Below are 20503 nucleotides of genomic sequence, written 5' to 3'. Positions count from 1 at the left end.
AATACAAATCATCAACCTTACCATATGAGACTCATACTTTGGCGAGAGGAAGTTCCTGTTGCAACTGGGTAGAAACTTATCCCAAAATGCAGTACTCAAAACTCATACATCGGGATGCTGTAAGAATTGAGGATCCTGACACCACATGTACCAGTGATAAGCAGTACCATATAGTTTACGGCCCTAACACCAAAGGTTTTCTTAGCTGAAAATATATATACTGTATGTAATGGATTTGTGTTGAAGTTATCTGTATGACATACAGTATATATATATATATATATATATATATATATATATATATATATATATATATATATATATATATATATATATATATATATATATATATATATATATATATATATATATATATATATATATATATATATATATATATATATATATATATATATATATATATATATATATATATATATATATATATATATATATATATGTATATATATATATATATATATATATATATATATATATATATATATATATGTATATATATATGTATATATATATATATATACATACATATATATATATATATATATATATATATATATATATATATATATATATATATGTGTGTGTGTATAGATATACTGTATATACATATATATATATATATATATATATATATATATATATATATATATATATATATATATATATATATAGATAGATAGATAGATAGATAGACAGATATATACAGTATATATATATATATATATATATATATATATATATATATATATATATATATATATATATATATATATACATACTGTACATTTATATATATATATATATATATATATATATATATATATATATATATATATATATATATATACATACTGTACATTTATATATATATATATATATATATATATATATATATATATATATATATATATATATATATATATATATATATATATATATAGTGTATATATCTGTCTGTCTATATATATATATATATATATATATATATATATATATATATATATATATATATATATATATATATATATATATATATATATATACTAAGGCACTTCCCCCAATTTTGGGGGGTAGTCGACATCAACAAATGAAACAAAAACCAAAAAGGGGACCTCTACTCTCTACGTTCTTCCCAGCCTAACAAGGGACTCAACTGAGTTCAGCTGGTACTGCTAGGGTGCCACAGCCCACCCTCCCCCGTTATCCACCACAGATGAAGCTTCATAATGCTGAATCCCCTACTGCTGCTACCTCCGCGGTCATCTAAGGCATCGGAGGAAGCAGCAGGGCCTACCGGAACTGCGTCACAATCGCTCGCCATTCATTCCTATTTCTAGCACGCTCTCTTGCCTCTTTCACATCTATCCTCCTATCACCCAGAGCTTCCTTCACTCCATCCATCCACCCAAACCTTGGCTTTCCTCTTGTACTTCTCCCATCAACTCTTGCATTCATCACCTTCTTTAGCAGACAGCCATTTTCCATTCTTTCAACATGGCCAAACCACCTCAACACATTTATATCCACTCTAGCTCCTAACTCATTTCTTACACCCGTTCTCACTCTCACCACTTCGTTCCTAACCCTATCTACTCGAGATACACCAGCCATACTCCTTAGACACTTCATCTCAAACACATTCAATTTCTGTCTCTCCATTACTTTCATTCCCCACAACTCCGATCCATACATTACAGTTGGTACAATAACTTTCTCATATAGAACTCTCTTTACATTCATGCCCAACCCTCTATTTTTTACTACTCCCTTAACTGCCCCCAACACTTTGCAACCTTCATTCACTCTCTGACGTACATCTGCTCTCACTCCACCATTTGCTGCAACAACAGACCCCAAGTATTTAAACTGAACCACCTCCTCAAGTAACTCTCCATTCAACATGACATTCAACCTTGCACCACCTTCCCTTCTCGTACATCTCATAACCTTACTCATACCCACATCAACTCTCAACTTCCTTCTCTCTCACACTCTTCCAAATTCTATCACTAATCGGCCACGCTTCTCTTCTGTGTCTGCAACCAGTACAGTATCATCCGCAACCAACAACTGATTTACCTCCCATTCATGGTCATTCTCGTCTACCAGTTTTAATCCTCGTCCAAGCACTCGAGCATTCACCTCTCTATATGAGAAAGTGATTGTACCAACTGTGATGTATGGATCGGAGTTGTGGGGAATGAAAGTGATGGAGAGATAGAAATTGAATGTGTTTGAAATGAAGTGTCTAAGGAGTATGTCTGGTGTATCTCGAGTAGATAGGGTTAGGAACAAAGTGGTGAGAGTGAGAACGGGTGGAAGGAATGACTTAGCAGCTAGAGTGGATATGAATATGTTGAGGTGGTTGGCCATGTTGAGAGAATGGAAAATGGCTGTCTGCTAAGGAAGGTGATGAATGCAAGAGTTAATGGGAGAAGTACAAGAGGAAGGCCAAGGTTTGGGTGGATGGATGGAGTGAAGGAAGCTCTGGGTGATAGGAGGATAGATAGAAGTAAAAGGCCTGAGCATTAGTGCTAATGCTATCTCAGGGTTACGAGCGTCACGTTGACATTGGGCGTAACTCAAACTCAATTCAGGATGCTTCTAAGTAGGCAAAATGACAGAAAAGCATAAGCGTCACAGCCATCCCACAGATGCTGGAACACGTCCTGAAACACTGCCTCTGGATCTGGAACAGGATAGCAGTACATGGAAAGTTTCTGATTTAGTGAGGTTGCAAACAGGTCTATTTTTGGCAAACCCCAGAGTAAGGATCTCTGATGCTATCTGAGAACACAAAGACCACTCACTGAGTCTTCCTGCTCAAGTTTCCCACTACTTCATTCCTTTTGCCCGGAATGAATTGAGCCATTAGGTGAAATGAGTTGAGCTCTTCCCATTCTAGTTTTCACCACAAGTTGACAAAGCTGCAGCAATACTGTTCCTCCTTGCCCGTTTACGTACGCCACTACGAAGGTGTTGTCGCCTATCCACTCCATCAAGTGACTGGTCAGAAGAGGGCAAAAATATGACAAATTCGTAGTTGGTGATTCTCCCTACCACGGAAAATAGAGTTCCAGCACCTAGAGATGATCCTCTTGGCCATACTCCTTGTTTCCCATCGCCGAGTTATAGCCCAAGTTGAAGGTTGACATCAGGCGTTGTACGAGAAACCAGCCAGAGCTCAAACTGAGATCCCCTCGAAGCAGAGTGGAACTTCTTTCCCGCAGGAAGGTTGCCCTCATCTCCGAGAGGTATAAGAGGCGGTCCCGTTTGGGCTCTGACCACAGCCCAGAGGCAGAGTGGTACAGCATGCCCATCCTTTTCTTTGATGCATCTGGAGGGCAAAATCAATTTAAGGAAGAACCTATGAGATTGCCTCCCTGGATGAGATTCTAATCTTGCAACCTCCTTATCAGGACAGTCTCTTACTCAGATCTCGTAGAGAACCAGATAAAAGGAAGATACTTGGTGCTGAAGGACCTGGGATCTGACTGTTCCTGAAAAGGTTTTGTTCGACGGACACTGATGTGGTCGTCGAACCTACAGAAGTTTCTGACGTAAGAATAGAAGCAAGGGAATTGTCTTCCACTCACGAGACGACATCTTGGGGTGGGTCGTCATCGTTGTTAAAGAGACTGGATGATGACTGCTTGACCCCTTCACAGGTCTCGTAATGATCAATGAAGACTTTGGCAGTGTCTTAGAGTCCTTAGACTCTTTCCTATAAAGGAAGAAGGTCTAGCACGGATAGTTTCAGTAGAACACCCTATGTTGGTCACCTGTTGGGGGAAATATCGTATCTTCTACAGATTTCGGGGATACCCTGAGTTCTTGGGGGACCTCCTAGATGGGCAAGGGGCGAAAAAAGTGTGATAGGGACTCTTCCCTGCGCGAAACTACCACTTGGACTGCCTGCTGTGGAGCAAGAGGACGAGGAGGAGTGGCCACGATGACACTTGACCTTCCCTTGGACATCCTGACAGGGGTCAGCTTGACCCTGGATGAGACTAACTCGTCCGGACCTCTTCTTCTCTGCTTTAGGGGGAGGACAAAACCGAAGTTTCTCTGTGAGAAGGAACCGTGGATTTCCGCATTGGGTTCGTAAAAGGCGAGGAAGACTCCTCCAGGGGAATCCTGGGAGTTTCTGACGGACGAGCAGGTGGGATATATGACGCGAAGGCTTGAGTGACAGCAAAAGCAAGTTCTAAACCACAGCTGCTGACCAATAGCTACACCATCGGAAAGTTCCCTTGAAGGGAACGACCAAGAGGGCCTCCGCAAGGAAGTCTTTTCCGCTGTCAAAGAAGCACTCGAGGAGGCTGCAGTGCTGATGTTTCCTTCCGAGGAAAAGGAATCGGACGTGAAGGAGGAATCTTCGGAACTTTGAACTCCCGCTGCTTAAATGTCTTGACTTTTCCTGCTCTCCCTGGCGAAAGCGACGGTCTGCCTTTGTGGGGAGGAGAACGATAGGGAGAAGACTTTCGTCTATTTGGAGGGAGCTCAGAAGCTCAAGGAGGAGAAGGCTGAGAAAGCTTCTCTTCTAACGTTGGTGATAATCGGGAGCTGGTTCCTGGGATCTCTGTGCTGTGGCAGCGAGGTCACGCGTAGCTGTCTGACAGCGAGCTGCTGATGAAGACTGTCAGTCGTTTGATGAACGACAAGCAGTGCGAGACCGGTGTCGTTTGTCTTCCGCACTTGGAGAGCATCGAGTCGGTGAACGATGTGAAGGTAAACGTTGAGCATATAAACATTTTTGATGAGCTGGCAAGCGGAGGGCTGCTGGCGATCGGCGAGTAGGAGATCAGTAAGTTGGAGATTGGTGAGTAGGTGATCAACGTGCTGACGATTGGTGACCCGGGGAATGGCTGTGAACTTGGGAGAGAGGTAAACCGCTGGAGAGGACACCAACAGACCACCGTCAACGAACGACAAGCAGCAGCCCGTAAATGTGTCGGTGATGGAAGATCGACCGGATGGCCGGAACCAGCTGGCAAGCCATGAACAGGAGTTTGTTGGCGAGCAGATGGCGAAGAGTGATGGTCTGTTGAGCGCCGTGAGGCTGGTGAATGATGAGACCGTGGAGAGTCCGTAAATACAGGCAAATGTCGGGAACCAGGAGGGGTATTAAGTGCCAAGGGTAACCCTCGTGCATTACCCCAGTCGTCGATGGAGAGTGCTGGATTAGGTTCCCAGTAGGAAAATTGCATTAAACTCCTTCAACTTTACATGTGAGGGCTACCGAAGTAGCGTAAGCTCGAAAGAGAGGCGAAGTGAGAAGACGATCTGGAGCTGTCTTGATAATAAGCCCGAGCAGGCAAACAGCAAACGGCGAGTAAACGAACGTCAAATTGAAGAACGGAGAGCTGTCGCCTGTTAAGAATGACAAAAGACAAGTCGTCGAACACCGATCGGTAAGAAGCTGGAGATCTTCTAGCCATTGAATCGGCCGTTGACGAACTGGTAAATCGGAGACCTGGTGACCTGCGAGCAAGAGATGACATGGCCAAGCTCTGAACGACAATGGCGGAGAATGTGCAAACCAATTCCCGTGGGAGGAATCCCTGGAGGAGGAGACCAACCTAAATAAAGAAGATTCTCTTGCTAATGCGAAAGGCACCAACGGTTTGCTGCTGCTGTCAGCAATCCTTCCAAGCAAGAAAATTGCTGCATAGTGGGTGGTGGAGGAACTATTCCCTTGGTAAGGGAGTGGATGAATCCCTCTCTTCGCTGGAAGAATCCCCCAAAAGGAGAGACCAAATGGAGAAGGAAGTCTTTTCCGCAGATGGGAAAGACACAATCAACATCTGCTTCCGAGTTGGGGATTCTCCTTACCACGGAAAGGAGAGTTCCAGCACTTAGAGATGATCCTCTTGGCCGTATTCTCTATTTCCCATCCCCAAGTTTTAGCCCAAGTTGAAGGTCGACATCAGGCGTTGTATGAGAAACGAGCCGGAGCTCAAACTGAGTTCCCTTCGAAGTGGGTGGTACTTCTTACTCGCAGGAAGGTTGCCCTCATCTCAGAGAGGTTTAAGAGGCAGTCCCATTTGGGCTCTGATCACAGCCCAGAGGCGGACTGGTACAGCATGCCCACCCTTTTCTTTGATGCATATGGAGGGAGAAATCAATTTGGGGCAGAACCAAGGCGATTGACTCCCTGGATGAGATTCTAATCTTGCAACCTCCTTATCAGGACAGACTATTACTCAGATCTCGTTAGAGAACCAGATAAAAGGAAGATACTTGGTGCTGAAGGACCTGGGATCTGACTGTTCCTGAAGAGGTTTGGTTAGACGGAAACTGATGCGGTCTTGTCAAACCTGCGCAAGTTTCTGATGTAGGACTAGCAGCAAAGGCATTGTGTTCCACCCACAAGACGTCATCTCGGGATGGGTCATGGTCATTGTTGAAGAGACTGGATGAAGACTGCCTGACCCCCTCTGCAGGTCTCGTAATCCTCAATGAGGATTTTGGCAGTGTCTTAGAGTCCTTAGAATCTTTCCTATAAGGGAAGAAGGTCTAGCACGAATAGTTTTGGTAGAACACCCTATGTTGGTCACCCGTAGGGGGAAGGATCGTATCTTCCACAGGCTTCGGGGATACCCTAAGTTCTCGATGGACCTCCTAGATGGGCGAGGGCCAGAAAGAGTGTGATAGGGACTCTTCCCTGCGTGAAACTACCACCTGGACTGCTAGCTGTGGAGCAGGAGGACAAGGAGGAGCGAGCACGATGACACTTGACCTTCCCTAGGACATCCTGACGGGGTCAGCTTGACCCCAGATGAGACTAACTCGTTAGGGACTCCTCTTTTCTGCTTTAAGGGAGAGGACGAAACCAAAGTTTCTCTGCGAGAAGGAACCGTGGATTTTCACACTGGATCCGTAAAAGACTCCTCCAGGGGAATCCTGTGAGTTTCTGATGGACGAGCAGGTGGGATGTCTGTCGCATAGGCTTGCGTGACAGCAAAACCAAGGTTCCAAACCACTGCTCCTGACCAATAGCTGCATCATCGGGAAGGGGAACGAACGATGAAGAGGGCCTCCACAAGGAAGTCTTGTCTGCTGTCGAAGAAGCACTCAAGGAAGGCTTGCAGTGCTGATGTCTCCTTTGGAGGAAAAGGAACCAGACGTGAAGGGGGGACCTTCGGAACTTTGAACTCCCGCTGTTTAGATATCTTGCCTTTTCCTACTCTCCCCGGCGAAAGTGATGTTCTGCCTTTGCGGGGAGGAGAACAAGGCGAATGAGAACGATGGGGAGAAGACTTACGTCTATCTGGAGAGAGCCCAGAAGCTCAAGGAGGAGAAGGCTGAGAAAGCTTCTCTTCCGGCGAACGGTGCCATTCATTAGAGTGGTGTCGTTCTTGCAAACGTTGGCAACGATGGGGAGCTGGTTCCTGGGATCGCTGTACTGTGGCAGCGAGGTCATGCGTAGCTGTCTGTCGGTGAGTGCTGATGGAGATGGTTGGTCGTTTGACGAACGATGAGCGCTGCGAGACTGGTGTCGTTTGCCTTCAGCACATGGAGAACGGCGACTCATTGGTGTACAACGTGAAGGTAACCGTTGAACAGCTAAACTGTTGACGAGCTGGCAAGCAGAGGGCTGCTGGAGATCAGTGAGTTGGAGATCGCCTAGTACGTGACAATCGTGTTGACGATCGATGACCTGGGGAATGGCTGTGAACTTGGGAGAGAGGTAAACCGCTGGAGAGGATGTCAACAGACCACCGTCGACAAACGACAAGCAGCAGCCTGTAGACGAGTCGGTGATGGAAGATCGACCGGATGGCTGGAACCAGCTAGCGAGCGACGAACAGGAGTTTTTCGGCGAGCAGATGACGAGGGGTGATGGTATGTTGAGCGTCGCGAGGCTGGCGAACGACGAGACCGTGGAGAGTCCATAGGTACGGACGAAGGTCGGGAACCAGGAGGGGTATTAAGTTCCAAGGATAACTCTCGTGCATTACTCCAGTCATCGATGGAGAGTGCCGGGTTAGGTTCCCGGAAGGAAAATTGGATTAAACTCCTTCAACTCTACATGAGAGGGCCACTGAAGTAGCGTAAGTCCAAGAGAGATGCAAGGAGAGAAGACAAACTTGAGCTGTCTTAGTGATGAGCACAAGCTGGCAAACAGCAAATTGCGAGTAAGCAAAAGTCAAATTGACTAACGGAGAGCTGTCGCCTGTCAAGAATGGCAAAAGACGAGTTGCTGAACAGCGATTGGTGATCGGTAAGAAGCTGGAGATCGTCTAGCCATTGAATCGGCGGTCGACGAGCTGGCAAATCGGAGATCTGGTGACCTGCAAGCAGGGGATCGGTGCGATGATCAGCGATCTTTGAGCATGCAATCGGCGATCGTAGAGCTTGCAAACCGCAACCTGGTAAATGGTAAACAGCTGATTGACGAGCTTGCGACCAGAGTGCTGCAAATAGGTGAGCTGCTGGAAATCAACAGTCTGATAATTGAAGAGTAACAGTATGGTTTGACGATTGGCAAGCTAGAAAGTGGCGATTGGCATGCTAGAAAGCGGCGATTGGCTTGCTAAAAATCACGACCAGCGAACTAGAAATCGCCGATTGGCAAGATTGGAGGTCGAAGTTCGGACAAAGACGAACTAGCAATCGGCGATCAGCAAGCTGGGGATTGGCGAGCTAGGAATCGGTGACAGCGAGCCACAAACAGCAATTCAATGGCTAGAGGGCCGAAGAGGAGCGTAGGACAGGCGAATGCTGCAAGGCTGGCAAACAGAGCACTGGAGATCGATGAGTTGGCAATCAGCGAGCTGGAGATCGGTGAGCAGGAGATCGGCATGCAGCCAATCGAAGACCCACAACCGGGAAAGGTGTATCCCCCACAGAGTATCTGCTGGCTGCCCACATAAAGAGACCAGCGTTGTCAGTGAGAAAGACCAAGACCCAATTTAAGCTCTATAAAGGCCATAAGCAGATCCTCTTTAAGAACACGTAGAGGGGAGTGCGACGATAACAGCCAACGGAAGGGTATCCAAACGATGACGGTGGCGGCGGTCGAGACACTCGGAAGGCCAACCGCCTACAGGATGACAGTTGTCCAAGTGACGAAGGTAGTAAGGGAAAGTTCTCCGCCCTTGAAAACCTACCGCACTGCACTGTCACACAAACAGCAACATTCACTATGAAGAAAGATGAAAACATATACTGTACAAAAACATTAAGAATGTTTTCATATACAGTACTGTATACTGATTAAAAAACAAGAAGACAAGATTAAAAAGTCAAAAGGCAGGTCAGTTGGAGAGAGGAGACAGACAACGTCTTTCCCTCTGAGTCAAAAGTTAAGTGGGGTACAGTCACAGGTGTGTGAGTGAGAGGGGTAGCTACTTACCAACCCCCGCTAACTTGCGGTATGGGTGGTTAACCCTCGCTAAAAGTCTAATGGCTTGTCTTTCTCTTCGCCAAAAGTAATACCCCAATAAATAGCGTAGTTTTGTATTCCAGTAACAGAACAAACCAGAAATTCCGCAGATGGTGTTAAGAAAGGACAGCCTCTTAACAAATTTGACTCGTCGAGCCAGTATTCCAAATCCCTTTTGGCATCTTCTATCAGCACCAGTGAGAGGGGATTGTCGACATGTTGAGACCCATGCCCCTTCAACTCCCACTGTAATGACTAAAGGTGAAGGCGACCGAATGACACGAAATGTTACAGGGATGTGAGATGTTCCAGAAGTTGCTGCCACTGATGTGCTGGCTGTTGGGATTGCTGAATGAAGGGAAGAGCTACCTTTATAAAGGCAGAAAATTTTTTCTTGAATTGAAAAGATCAACCAACAGATTGTACTGATATCCATACCGAGGTACGTAAGTCTGTATCACTGAAGGAGGAATGCTTCTTCCAAGTCCGCCAATACAAGTAAAACTGTCAAATAACAGAGAAGCAGAATGCCGATAACATGTCCCTATGCCAAAACTGACGTGAAGACTTTTGTAAAGATATACGGAGCCGAAGATATTCCAAAGCAAAGTATCAAAAACTGGTATAACTTGTCGGCCACCACCAGTCAAAGGTATTTCTGGAAAGAAGGATAAATCAGGGTCAGAAAATAAGCATTCTTCGGGCTGAACATCATCATGAAGGCCGAGGGCCTGATTGCTTCCCTATTAGTAGCTGAGGTCTCCATTTTGTGTATTGTTTGTAACTCAAACTGGTTCAGGAATGAGAGGTGCTGATCTTGATCAGAGTTTCACCATCATATTCTTCGCGACTGCTTTGCTGAATTGAGAAGAAGCAGCTCTATGGGCAGTTGATCTTGAAGGACCACTGCCCTTAAGGGTCACTGTCCTGTGGATGAGGGAGTTGTGGCTCTCCTTCCGCCAATTCTTGACGGCCTTCTTGATCTTTCCTGCCGGGAAAAGAGTCAAGGTGTTCAGAATTGGTGCGTTCCTACATGAGAGTGCTGCTTCCTGTCCCACCAGGTGACTGTGCTCAAGATGGTCGTGAGGATCACACAAGTGGTGATCATGGTCTGGGCAAACTTGTTTCTGGGGATCACACGTGTGGGTAGCGATGGCTTCACTTGCTTGGAACCTTTCTCAGTGTGAAAAGAAACCTTGTGAAGGCGAGGGTGCACATGAAATGCGTGTCCCTGATGATAAACTAGGTATTCGTACATGTGGCGACTAACGATCCGATCCCTTCCCAGATTTGGAAGGTGATTGTGGAACAGCTCGTGAGAGTTTCAATCAATAGCTTTCCACTTTGGTGTTCGTACTCGTGGGTGATCGCCATTCTCTGCTTGTGGGGATGACTGCGCCGATGATGAAGCTTGTCTCCAACATGTATGTGTGGGGAAGGTGTTCGTAGATCATCCACAACACGAACAGCATCAGAGGTCCTAAGGGAAGCTTTCTTCCTTCGTCTAGTCTAGGCGTTCCAATGCGGGGAGATACTAAAGCGTCAAGGGAATATCACTGGGCAGGACAGAGACTAATCGTACCTCGTCACCCTGACCAGTAGCACCCGTAGTTGCTCCCCTGCGGAAATAACTACTTGAGGCAAGGGCCTTAGCCATTAGACGTCGCACCTCCTCATTTCCCCTGAGGGAAGGTTTTGGTGTAACATTACTCTTCCCATAAAAGCATGCATAGGAAGCTGGAGAGTTATCAAGAGACTTCTCCAGATAGGTCGTCCTGTGCTTCGGTGATCTCCTTTTCTACCTGGCGGTATACAGCTCCTCAGCAGGGGAAGATGTTACAGGAACAGACAAAGCAGGTGACGACACTTCTCCTTAACCATGATCAATGATTTCGCAGAAGACAGGCCCTCACCAACAAGCAATAATTCAGCAACATCAATGGATATGTCCAGAGATGCCACTACACCACTCTCCTCTGCAGGCAGGACTGGAGCAGCAGGGTAGGAAAACTTCTACTACCTAGCTGTAGGTAACACCTCCAGAAGTTTCTTCACAGAAGAGGCACCATCAATACCAAAGGTGGACCACAGCACACCCACGTAAAAGTCCTTGCGAGGGTCATCAACAGTTACGTTAGTGAGAGTGCTTTGGATAAGAGGCATGGTTGTACTAAATTTGCCAGAGGAAAGTATGACTCCTGTCATGCTCAAAAAACTCCCTAAAGGAAGGGTGGTGTACATCTTCCTCTTCCTTCCTCCAACAACATCGGCCTCGAAGGGAGTAGAGGAAGAGTGCACAGCGGTCTTCGAACCCAAAGAATAGAGAAAGGAGCCTAAGAATTTCTTGGGCATCGGTTTGGGCATACCCTATACTAATTTCGAAGGATCACTCTTCGACTTCTTCCTCTTCTTTGCGAACTCAGCTCACTATACTAGAGGCCACTCCCCACACTAAAGGAGGAGGATTCAAGCAAATAGGAATGTCCCCCGCAGCAGCTACAATGCTGGTTGACTTCCAGCTTGTTCATATACCAGTGACAGTCATTTCCCGGATAGCCAGTACATAGCCACATATCTACCCAAAAAACCGACATCACACAACAAACACCAAATCTAGAAGAAAAAGCAGAACGAATTCATAATTAGAGCCATGTGACAGAAAATAAGTCTGTACTCAATGGCTGCCAAAGTAAAAGGGAAGGTGAGCACTACCTGTCAGGTAGGCAGGGATTCCCAACCACCCGATAGCCAGCTACATTTACCTCATAAAAGCGTAATGGGCAATTAAAGTTTCGCTGTTATTATACTCCTACTAAAGGTGGAAGGTTTATGTTACGTATAGCAACAAATCATCAGAACTGTTCAAAATGATATTTTCATAATAAAATAGATTTTTGAACATACTTACCCGCTGGTTATATAAGAATGGCTAAAGTCCCTGGACGCCCGGCAGAAAATTAAAAATCTCGCGGCTATCGCAGATATGCCAGGTGTATACTAGCGCCCTTGCGGTAGACAGGCCGAACTAATCCAAACAATTCAGACCTTCCATGCCCCTTGGTCTCTAGAGGGGAGGAGGGTGGGATTATAACTTATATAACCAGCGGGTAAGTATGTTAAAAACTTTATTTTATTATGAAAATATCATTTTTAAACATAAAACATAAAACTGGTTATATAAGAATGGTTGATTGACACCCTTGGTGATGGGTCACAGATAGCAATGTAATTGGAAATTCACTTAAGAGGTTCATACCTAATAAGGAAGCAGACTGCAATGGTACTCTGCCTCATTCTGTCTGCTATCCTTAGGAGATCCAGCGGTCCACGCAGGGGGCTGATGATCTCTAGGAGCTGTCAAATGGTGCCATAACCTATAACTTGACAGGACCTCAACTAATACCTTTGTTCCGGGCGCTCTCAAGGAACAACATGACCACCTGACCAAATCAACAGATTGCGGAAGACTGACGACCAATCTCCACATACAACCATAAAAAACTAAACAAGTTCCCAGAGGTAGAAAAGGGTACTATGAATTAGGGGAGCGTAGTGGTAGATCCTTCACCTACTACCGCATTCGCCGCAACGAATGGGCCCAAAGTGTAGCAGTCCTCATAAAGAGTCTGGATACGTTTCAAATAATGGGATGCGAATACAGATTTACAACTCCAAAAAGTTGTATCCATTATGCTTTGCAGAGAACAATTTTGTTTAAAAGCCACCGAAGTAGCTACTGCTCTAACTTCGTGCGTCTTCACCTTAAGCAGTTTAAGCTCTACCTCACCACACTGGGAGTGAGCTTCTTTAATCAAGAGCCTTATGAAAAAGGATAGAGCGTTCTTCGACATAGGCAGCGAAGGCTTCTTAACAGCACACCAGAGAGCCTCCGAGCTGCCTCTCAAACTCTTTGTTCTGTCCAAATAGACCCTTAGTCCCCTAACAGGACAGAGCACCCTTTCCACTTCATCGCCCACTACATCATAGAGATTAGCAATCTTAAAAGACTTCGGCTATGGATGGGAAGGACGCTCATTCTTGGCCAGAAAACCAAGCTGCAAGGAACATATGGCTTTCCCATCTCTGAAACCAATGTTCTTGCTCAAAGCATGAATCTCACTGACTCTTTTAGCTGTTGCTAAGCTAACCAAGAAAAGGGTCTTCAAGGTTTAATCTTTAAAAGAGGCCGAGTGCAAAGGTTCGAATCTGTTACTCATGAGGAATCTAAGAACTACATCCAAATTCCAAGCAGGTGATTCCTGATGACATCTCTTAGAAGTTTCAAAAGACCTAATGATTGGCTGGCGTGAGGAGTCATGGATTGACTGCCGAGTACCGTCGCAGGTAGACTGACGTGTGGTGTCATGGGTAGCATCTGGCTGACGCTGACGCTCCGCCGCATCATGGCGCGCCACGTCTGCCTGCCGCTGACGCTCCACCACGTCATGGGTTGACTGGCGTGTGTCGTCGCGCTGACGCTGACGCTCTGCAGCGTCATGGGAGACTGCAGTGTGTCGTCACGCTGACGCTTAGCGTCTACTTGCCGAGCGTCGTAACGTTTGGAAGACTGATGATCGCCGTATGTGCAATCGATTGATGTTGAGAAGCCGAACTCTAACGAGATGCATCCACCTCAACCTGCCGTTGAACACTGCGACTGGGAGATCGCCTGTGCGATAACGCTTCAGTACCAGAGACAACAGGCTGACTGTGCGACAACGGGTCTAAAACGGAAGACTGACGCACAGCCGCACTGTCAACAGCAGGCCGATAAGACTGCATAAGCGACGAGAGCTGCTGCTTCATGCCCAACAACATAGACCACTTGGGATCACCTTGAGGCAATATTTGCGCTGCCTCTTCCAATGCGAATTCGCCTTCCTCATCGTTTTGAAACCGCTCCTCGCTTTTGGGAGACGAGCACCAGTCCGATGGAAGCGGCGCAGCATGAACCGTAACCCCGAACCAGGAATTAGCTCCGCATCTGACTGCATCAAACCTTTATCCATATCGGAACCCACGTCAGAGCGTTTCGCAGGCGAACACTCGTCAAGGGACCGAAACGTTCCGGTGTATCCCAATGACTACAGCCTGGCAGTTGCGGAGAGGAATCGTGCCGTTGTTCCACTGCCTGCGCTTTTCTCTTAAGCGGTCTAGAGGCTTGCCGCCAGATCTCATCACGTGAACCTTCATCCGAAGAAGGAGATAAAGCACTAACTTCACCTTTCCTGCGGTGAGGGTGAGCGACCTGTGATACGACAGCAGAAACGCTCGAGGGGACGTCTGTGCAATTGATGAAGCCTCTCGTTCCCTTTCGCCGTTCGACATAACTTCTCCTATGGGTTCGGGAGCTTGACAGAGGTCTTAGGCTAAGCCAACAACAGGATCGCGCAGACGCACCCTCCACAACACTGAACACATTCGTCAAACTTTTTACACTTGATCGGTCGCCTGTGCGACAACTTTTAAACAAATTAATTTCCGACATAATTTGCCTTTTGTCCGCCGCTAACGATTCAACTCTCACACCGAGAGCTTGAATAGCGGACAACATATCCTTCATCGTTGGCTCTTTCGGTTCCTGATCTACCACTACGGGGGAAGGAATAGGATCAATGACATCGGGTACAGGTAATTCTACAGAACGGGAAGACTTGCGTCTAATTCTGTCTCTCTCTAATTTCTGAGTATAGTGCTCATAAGCAACCAACTCACTTTCGGTTAAAGAAAAACATTCTTCACACCGATCCCCAAAAGTACAGGATTTACCCCTACATTTTACACAAATTGTATGTGGATCAACAGAACCCTTAGGAAGGCGAGTATGACAATCTTTAATACACTTCTTATATACAGGGGAGGGGTCAGCCATATTGAAAAGTTACGAGAGATCCAAATAATAACAATTGTCAAAATTAACTAAATAAACCCAAAACAATAAAGATTTCAAGAAAATATGAAAGAGAAATCACTAATGCGAAAGCCTAAAACAAAAAGACAGAGTACATCACCAAATAAACCGTCCAAATCAAAGTAAATTGCGAGAGAATTTCCAACGTTCTAGCCAGTATAGCGGCAGAGGTCTGGATTGGTTGGATTAATTCCGCCTGTCTACCGCAAGGGCGCTAGTATACACCTGGCATATCTGCGATAGCCGCGAGATTTTTAATTTTCTGCCGGGCATCCAGGGACTTTAGCCATTCTTATATAACCAGCGGGTAAGTTTTATGTTTAAAATTGTCCATAAATAGATCATGAAAAAAGCCTTATAAATTTTACTTTCAGGTAGTACAATATTTTGATGACACTAATTTATAGACATATCAAACAGGGAAACAGACCTGAAAAACATAGTATTGTAACTTGGTCTTAAGGTGAGCTAAGGATATGGCAGTCTAAAGGGGGTCGCAGGTGGGGTTCCGAATAGGTAAGTAGGGGAGGTTATGGCTCTTACATTAAGTTTACGTGGTGACGTGATTTGATTCCTTTAAAAATGTAGGTTTTCAGTCAAAACTTCTAAAATTTCGGAGCCTTTGTATATCAGCGGCCAGTTCCTTCATTGTGGATTAGAAATGGGCATCAACCAACCTCGACTTTCCCCCCTCACCTAACCTACAAGATGTGTCCTTACCTTCTGACCTAACAGGGAGGGGGTAACGGACCCCCTAACACTACCATATTCTAAGTTAGCCGTAAACGCACATGCAAGTGGCCACTATCATACATACACCCCGAGTAAATCTTGACCATTACTTTCTTCGTTATGGTTAATATAATAACATTTAAATGTTCCTATGGTTGTTTTATCCGAATTTTCAACAACACCTATAACATCACTGGCTTAAGGTGATCAAGTAACCTACCGGTAGACTAGCGTATGAGGAACAGTCCCAATTCAGCTCAATATGGTAAGACTTAAACGATTAAACATGACACGTGGCTACCCAAAGCACTTATATCCTGTGATGCAACAAAATCAACAATGCATAGGAAGTGACTGAAGTAGGAACCTAAAGATAAAATGATAACGCTTGGCAACAGGGTTGTCAGGTTTTCTAAGTGAGAAAAGGCCAACTTCAGGTCAACTGCAGCTTTAAAAGGCCAGCTACTTAGTAAAAAAAAAAAAAAGGTCAAAAGTATTGTATTCAAAGAAAAAAAGACCAAATTTAAATTTTTTTAGCCTGAAAAAGACCAACCTAGCAACACTGCTTGGCAATGTTTATGTTTTAGGAACAGGTGTTTGCTTTGTTGGGCGGTGGAACTTGCCTTTTTATCGGCACCTCCTTAGTTTTCTTCCTTGCTCAATTTATTTTCCTTTTACCTACATTTGGGGATATCATTAAAAACATTACCAACATTAATACAGCTATTTATTATATAAACTACAAAAAGACTTATGTAGGTCTGTTCAACATGAAAATATTTGCTGAAACTTTTGAAGATCTACTGATTCAACCACCCTATTAGGAATGTGAGAAATCCTTCTCACAACAATTTGATATGATGTTTTTTGTGTACTCATCAGTTTAACCATAATCTACCTCTTACCGTACGGTTGTCAGAATTGCATGTTTCGTAGAAATTACTGACTGACTATTACTGGGAAGTGTAGTTTGTCAGGTAAATGACAAACAAAATTATGTTACTGCCTATTCTGTAAACCTGTTCAGTAGCTCACATTATATCAATTGAATTAAGTATATAATTTTTATTATTCCCGTCTCTACACTATTTTAATGAGACTAGCACGCGCTTCCCTTCAAGCCAACACTTTCCACAGAGGATAAGAAATAAGGAATCGTAGTGCGGATATCCCATTTATGAAAGAAAGGATATCGGGGAAAATAGATAGATATTAGGCGAGGAACAGGAATGTGGGAAAATACTAAGTAAAATATTATGAAGAGAGACAATGCAAGACTATTTAAACTGAAAGGATTAGGCCGAACTACAATTAAAAAAAAAAAAAAAAAAAAAAGAAAAAAAAAAAACTGTCGCTCTGAAGTTCGGGTTTTATTAATTCCATGTTTTTGGTAAATTCTGGTATTCAAAGAAAGTTTTTAATAACATGTTTAACTTATAAAGAGAGTAATTAATCCCAATTTGTGTTAAAATATGTGAAAAATTACAAAATTATAAAGTGTGCATCCGAAAATAAGCTACTGTCGTTGACTTTGGTGGATTGTGTTATTAAATTTAGACTTACCATGCCGATACTTTATAATATATTTATTCTTTCACATTTTTTTATTGGCAAAACATATATCTGATGGAGAAATATAGGTTATTAAATAAATTTTTATTCACATTAATTGGTAATTATTTGAGAACACTGAAGGTGTTCGTACAAAAAAACTTCCGCCCATTCAGGTATCAGGAACCTTTCAGGACAACAGTACTCAAAAGAAGGTAAAATGAAAGAATTAAAACACTTCTTCATAACAGATTGATCACCAAAAATCTTGAAAGACTTTCTCAATAAGCAAATTTTTTGTGCAATTGAAAAGACACAGACCTAATGTATTTCTCAAAAGTAAATTTGCTGTCGAGAATCAGACCTAAAATTTTAAGTCATACAAAGTTAAAGAAACATTATCAATGTTGAGATACAGATGTTGAGGAGCCACTTCCTCCCCTGTGTCTTTCTATCTGGGCTTAAATGATTCATTTTGTTTACATTCACAAAAAATGTCCTTGTTCTCCATCATTATTCTTATCGTGCATCCGCATGTCCCCCTGTCGGTAACACTAGCCACAAACAATGGCATATGATTACACAAAACGTATATCTGTGTTATCTACCTAATCTACCATGCATTATTATTATTATTATTATTATTATTATCATTATTATTATTATTATTATTATTATTATTATTGTTGTTGTTGTTGTTGTTGTTGTTATTACTTGATAAGCTACAACCCTAGTTGGAAAAGCAGGATGCTATACGTTTAAGGGCTCCAACAGGGAAAATAGCCCAGTGGGGAAAAGAAATAAGGAAAAAATTCACTACAAGAGAAGTAATTAACAATTAAATAAAACTAATTTATATATAACTATGAAAACTTCGAAAAACAGGAGGAAAAGAAATAAGATAGAATAGTGTGCCCGAGTGTCCCCTCAAGCAAGAGAACTCTAATCCAAGATAGTGGAAGGCCATGGTACAGAGGCTATGGCACTACCTAAGACTAGAGAACAATGGTTTAATTTTGGAGTGTCCTTCTCATAGAAAAGCTGCTTTACCTTTCGTTGGAGGTGATGCATATCGATAGGACTATAAATTTCAACACACACACACATACACACACACACACACACACACACACACACACACACACACATATATATATATATATATATATATATATATATATATATATATATATATATATATATATATATATATATATATGTGTGTGTGTGTGTGTGTGTGTGTGTGTGTGTGTGTGTGTGTGTAGGTGTCCTTCTCATAAAAAAAACTGCTTTACATTTCGTTGGAAGTGATGTATATCAATAGGACTATAAATTTCAACACGCACATATATATATATATATATATATATATATATATATATATATATATATATATATATATATATATATATATATATATATATATATATATATATATATATGTGTGTGTGTGTGTGTGTGTGTGTGTGTGTGTGTGTGCGGGAATGTTTGCATGTGCATGTATATATTCAGTGACTCCCGTCTCCTTATGTTTTCGAAGAGTGAATAGAATGCCTTTTCATTCGAAAACTGTGCGTTGGATAATGATTGAAGTCAATTTTCAGAAAACCTTAGTAAAAAACAACCCAAATAAGTTGTGTTATCTGTCTTAAAAAGATTTCGTGGAATTAGGTTATTGTAAATATCAGTAACAAAATGTATTGCACGAACTGAAAGGAAGAATTACTTTAATGTTTGCAATAAACAGAACGCTCGTAATATCAAAAAGGGTTCAAAATTAAGAGCGTATTTATTGATAGCGATGAGTCTGCAGAAGAAATTCCTTGGATGTGCCAATAAGCAAACTGACGAATAGGACTTATCAGTATGATCTATCTCAATTACCAGTTGAAAGCCAACCATAAAAAACACAAGAAAAGAATGAAAAGATATAAAATGAACCACGTCACTTCAAACACCTTTTACCCAGCTGCGGATGATTCACAAATGTGGCTACACACCTGAATTGAATATGCGCATATACTGCATAGGTAAAATAAGTAATTTTAACAGCAGTGGAGAAATGGATCAGCCGTTCTCGATAGATAGATTTCAAGCTATAATATTTATATAAAAATAACCTTCATTGTTCATTTTCATTGATAATTTTCATTGTAATTTGAAATTCCATGAAACGGAATATACGTCAGTCCAATAGAATCTAATTAGAAGAGCATTGATAAAACAATAAAGTGGCTAATTTTTTCTTCACATGGAGATTTATTTATGACATTATTAATGAGGATAATTACATACAAATGAATAAGTCACGGCGGTTAGCTGATTTTAGATTATTATTATTATTATTATTATTATTATTATTATTATTATTATTATTATTATTATTATTATTATTATTATTATTACTTGCCAATCTGCAACCCAAGTTGGAAAAGCAGGATGCTATAAGTTCAAGGGCTCCAACAGGGAAAATAGTTCAGTAAGGAAAGGAAATAAGGAAATATACTACAAGATTGCCTTACCTTATGAAAAGCTTGTTGATTTGTCCCCGTTACTGCTACTCGAATTTTGATGATGATATTATTCATAAATATGCAACATGACAAAAGACAAGTTTGAACAGCATTCATTAAGTACCAAAAAAAAAAAAAAAAAAAAAAAAAATCAGGCAGGGAAAAATGAATTGAAATCTTACGTGTAATTCCTTTTGAATGATTAAACAGTTAAAGTTAATGAATAAAGAAATAACAAGTAGCAGAATTAAGGGCATTTGAGCGTAGCCTACCCTCAAACTTTGCAACTCTGGGATACCATATTAACTGCAGGCTTAGGATGACAGGTGAAGAGAGAATAAAAAAAATAATTGTGTTACCTATCAGGCAATGATTGACATGTTT

General features: G+C 42.6%; 1 protein-coding gene across 2 annotated transcripts in view; it reads right to left on the bottom strand.

Annotated features, from left to right (window-relative positions):
- LOC137645836 (formylglycine-generating enzyme) overlaps positions 1 to 16662 on the bottom strand; it is a 147974-nt gene extending 131312 nt beyond the window's left edge. Inside the window, exon 1 of one of the 2 annotated variants that reach the window (XM_068378818.1) lies at positions 16609 to 16662. The gene's annotated coding sequence lies outside the window, so the exon portion shown is untranslated. Of the gene's footprint in view, positions 1 to 16275; positions 16477 to 16608 lie in introns of those variants that run through there. The other variant, XM_068378817.1, reaches the window with a different exon arrangement.
- Between the last annotated feature and the right edge of the window lie 3841 nt (positions 16663 to 20503).

The sequence above is a fragment of the Palaemon carinicauda genome, chromosome 8 (assembly GCF_036898095.1).
Source record: "Palaemon carinicauda isolate YSFRI2023 chromosome 8, ASM3689809v2, whole genome shotgun sequence".
NCBI lineage: Eukaryota > Metazoa > Arthropoda > Malacostraca > Decapoda > Palaemonidae > Palaemon > Palaemon carinicauda.
This window is presented reverse-complemented; position numbering and strand designations above follow the sequence as displayed.